We start from the raw sequence: 4582 nt of genomic DNA, 5'->3' as shown, positions 1-4582 counted from the left end.
GTGGACCTTGTGTGTTGCCTGTGATTTCCCGACACGTGTTTGGTGTGTGTTCGCTTGTGGTTTCTGCCTGTGGTTGCCTCTGTGATTTGTGTTTCCGGTGTTTTTGTGTGTGATCTGGCTGTCTCCGGGTGTTCTGCGTGGGTTTCAGAGTGATTCAAGTGTGTTGTGTTTCCGGTGTTTTTGCGTGTGATCTGGCTGTTTCCGGGTGTTCTGCGTGGGTTTCAGAGTGATTCAAGTGTGTTTCAGAGTGATTCAAGTGTGTTTCAGAGTGATTCAAGTGTGTTGTGTTTCCGGTGTTTTTGCGTGTGATCTGGCTGTTTCCGGGTGTTCTGCGTGGGTTTCAGAGTGATTCAAGTGTGTTGTGTTTCCGGTGTTTTTGCGTGTGATCTGGCTGTTTCCGGGTGTTCTGCGTGGGTTTCAGAGTGATTCAAGTGTGTTGTGTTTCCGGTGTTTTTGCGTGTGATCTGGCTGTTTCCGGGTGTTCTGCGTGGGTTTCAGAGTGATTCAAGTGTGTTGTGTTTCCGGTGTTTTTGCGTGTGATTTGGCTGTTTCCGGGTGTTCTGCGTGGGTTTCAGTGATTCAAGTGTGTTGTGTTTCCGGTGTTTTTGCGTGTGATCTGGCTGTTTCCGGGTGTTCTGCGTGGGTTTCAGTGATTCAAGTGTGTTGTGTTTCCGGTGTTTTTGCGTGTGATTTGGCTGCTTCTAAGTGTACTGCGTGGGTTTCAGAGCGTTTTGAGTGTGCTGTTTTGTTTCCGGTGTTTTTGCGTGTGAATTGGCTGTTTTCGAGTGTTCTGCGTTTCGAGTGTGTTGTGTTTCCAGTGCTTTTACGTGTGATTTGGATGTTTATAGTGCTCTGCGTGGGTTTCAGAGTGTTTTGAGTGTGCTGTTGTACTTCCGGTGTTTTTGCGAGTGACTTGAGGGTGTTTAGTCGTGCTTGAGCTTGGGCTTCTGAGTGTTTCGTGTGTCCCGAGTGTGACTTTGTGTTCCCGAGTGTCTCACGCGTGATTTGGGTGTGTCGACAACCCACCCTTTGAATTCCCTGAGGATTCAATCTGCTCCTCCTCATTACACCCTCTTTAAATCCCCTAGAGGATTAACACTTCCTACACCCCTTTCCCTCACCTCACCTAAGCCCCCCCCCTCGCTCACCTCACATCCCTTTTGCTCCTCCTCATCCCCTAGAGGATTAGCCCTTCCTACTCCTCCCTCACCGCCACATATTTCTAAGCCCTTCCCCCCTCACTCACCTTACCTCACATCCTATTTACCCATCCTTTCACCCACCTTACCACGCCTCTTTCTTAACCTTTCTTGTTCTCACACACCTCACTCACCTCACATCCCTACCTACTCATCCTCTCTCCCTTACCTCCTTTCCCAAACTCCCTCTCACTCATCTCACCTATTTCCTAACCCTCCTTGATCTCACACACCTCACCGCCTCCCTTTCCCCTCTTTACTCACCTCACATCCCTTAATACTCCTCCTCTCTCCCACCTCACCTATTTCCTAACCCTCCTTGATCTCACACCTCCTCACTCCGCCTCTCTTCCCCTCTTTACTCACCTCACATCTCTTCCTACTCCTCCTCTCTCCCACCTCACCTATTTCCTAACCCTCCTTGATCTCACACACCTCACTCACCGCCTCCCTTTCCCCTTCTTTACTCACCTCACATCCCTTCCTACTCCTCCTCTCCCACCACACCTATTTACTAACCCTCCTTGATCTCACACACCTTACTCACCGCCTCTCTTTCCCCCTCTTTACTCACCTCACATCCCTCCCTCCTCCTCCTCTCTCTCACTTTTCCACCATTACTAAACTACCTCTCACACACCTCACCCCCTTTCCTAATCCTCTTCACTCTGTGTTTTTATCTCTTTCATTTCAGCTAAGATGGCGCCTAAGAAGTGCAGTACTTGTAACGGTAGCTTCTCAGCTCACTTTTTTACAGGGCGTTCTGCTGTCTGTCGACTGTGTCTGTCCAGGCAGCATCTCGAGACAAGACTGCAGGAGCAGGAAGAGAAGATGGAAGAAGGCCAGAATAAAATAATAGAGCTTTCTCTCACCAGGCAGCATCTCGAGACAAGACTGCAGGAGCAAGAAGAGAAGATGGAAGCAGGTCAGAATAAAATAATAGAGCTTTCTCGCACTGTTGCCTCCTTGCAGGAATTCATCCAGGCTAACGTTGCTGTGGTGCCAAACCCTTCTCCAACCGCCCCCTTGCCCTCAGCGGTACCGTCGACACCAGCGGACAACACCACGCAACGGGAGGATGCTAGTGGCACCGACCATGATGGCTTCACCGTCGTGAATGGAGGAGCCAAGCCAGCCAGACAAGCGATTTATCCTGTTCATTGCTTCAACAGGTTTGCCATTCTGGAGGAGGAGGACGAGCAGGAGAGCACCTTCCTGGTGGGTGACTCCATGATTCGCCAGCAGGTCGTTGAGTTCTGCGGCAGAGTTCCTCGTCGAAGACGGAACTATTGCTATCCTGGTGCTGGGATCGACGACATAACTGCTGCTCTTGAGGAGATCTCCCCCCAGGCTACTAATGATTCACTGTTTGTTATTCACACAGGTACGAACGACGTCACCACGACCCGGTCTGAGGAACTCCTGGAGAAGTACCGTAGGCTCATCCAGCAGTATAAGACTAAATCCCCTAACATTTTGATTTCAGGAGTTCTACCACGGACTTGGGCGGAGAGCGACTTTTTCAGTAAGGCCTTCAGCCTAAACAACCGCTTACAGACTCTTTGTAGGGAGCTTGACGTGGAGTTCCTAAACGCATGGGACAATTTCTATGGACAAAATGAGCTTTTTCACAGGGACGGATTGCACCTTTCTCCCATCGGGGCAGCCAGACTCGGAAGGCTCCTCAACGAAGCAGTGCGTGTCATCCGAGCAAAAAACGAGTCACGGCCACGTCCCTACACCCCGCCCGTGTAAATAGACGCCGTGCATCACAACAAACCCGTAACCGTGATCCCGCAAGTACCACCACCTGTATTACCAAGCCTCTAGATAACTTAAAAATCCTTAGTTTCAATGCGCGTAGCCTAAGAAACAAATTTGATGAACTGAGATGTCTTGCTTTAACAGAAAATTTTGACATAATTGCTATAACCGAAACATTTATCGACACCACAAATATTGATTTAAGTTCCGAATACAACATAGATGGCTACAGACTCTTCAACAAAGATCGTGTAAACCGTAGAGGCGGTGGCGTCGCCCTTTATGTCAAAAGCTATTTGCAAACCACTGACAAAACACCGGGAAACAGTAACGTTGAACATTTGTGCGTACGAGTAAACCTTGCAAAAGTCAACTTAAATATATCTGTCACCTACAGACCTCCCGGGCAATCACTCGATGACGACCTTGAAATGTACAGCGTCTTAAGGCAGTCACTTAATAACAGCGACTCACTGATATTAGGAGACTTTAACCTCCCCCATATCGACTGGGCGACACTGTCAGGTACAGAAGGCGAGTCACATAGAATGATCGAATTTCTAGAAGAAAATTATCTAAGCCAAATGGTTTCTGAGCCAACTCGACAAAATAATATACTCGACCTTGTTATAACAACCCAAGATAACCTAGTCAGTAGTGTCACGGTAGGAGAACACCTCGGTTCTTGCGATCATAAATTAGTGCGCGTCGACATTAAAGCTCAATCATCAGTGACTGAAAATAAAGTAAAGGTGCCCAATTTCAAAAGAGCTAACTTCGTAGAAATCCGACAAAAACTAACAGAAATACAACTATCAGATGACGGCAACGTAGAGGAAGCCTGGCTAAGCCTTAAAATCACTTACTCAGCAGAACACATTCGTCCCCTTGTGCGAGAAGCGAATTAACACTAATAAAGCCCACCGTGGTTTAATAGAGAAATTAATCAATCAGTCAATGAGAGAAAATTGTTTTACAGGTTAAAGAAAGAACAAAGCACGCCCGAAAACATTAGACTTTATAATGATGCCTGGCGACGAGTAAAAAGACTAGTAGGTCAGGCAAAGCGTAGATACGAAGAAAATACTGCAGCCAACTGTAAAAATAATCCGAAATCTTTCTTCAGTTACATAAACAACAGAAAGGCGATCAAAAGTGGTATTGGACCTTTAACAAACAGCGACGGTGCACTAGTGACTGACAGCCAACACATTGCAAACCTCTTAAACAATTACTTTTCCTCGGTGTTTAATACTAACAGTCTTCCTCTCGCTACCACCAACACCAGTACTATTGTAAATCTCGAGCATGCATTGCCTAATTTTGAAATAACAACCGATGAAGTCCTTAAAGCTCTCCATTCACTTAAAACAAATAAAAGTCCTGGACCTGACAAAGTATATCCAACTCTGCTGAAAGAAACAAAGAAAAATACTCTCCTCCCTCACAACCGTATTCAATATGTCCTTGCGACAAGGCATCGTCCCTTCAGATTGGAAAAAGGCTAACGTGACACCGATTTTCAAGAAAGGAGACAAAAAGTACCAGGTAATTACAGGCCCATTAGTCTAACTTCGGTTGTAGGTAAGCTACTTGAGGCATAATTAGAGACAAAATTG

Source organism: Eriocheir sinensis, unplaced genomic scaffold (genome assembly GCF_024679095.1).
Source record: "Eriocheir sinensis breed Jianghai 21 unplaced genomic scaffold, ASM2467909v1 Scaffold1171, whole genome shotgun sequence".
Taxonomy (NCBI): domain Eukaryota; kingdom Metazoa; phylum Arthropoda; class Malacostraca; order Decapoda; family Varunidae; genus Eriocheir; species Eriocheir sinensis.
This window is presented reverse-complemented; position numbering follows the sequence as displayed.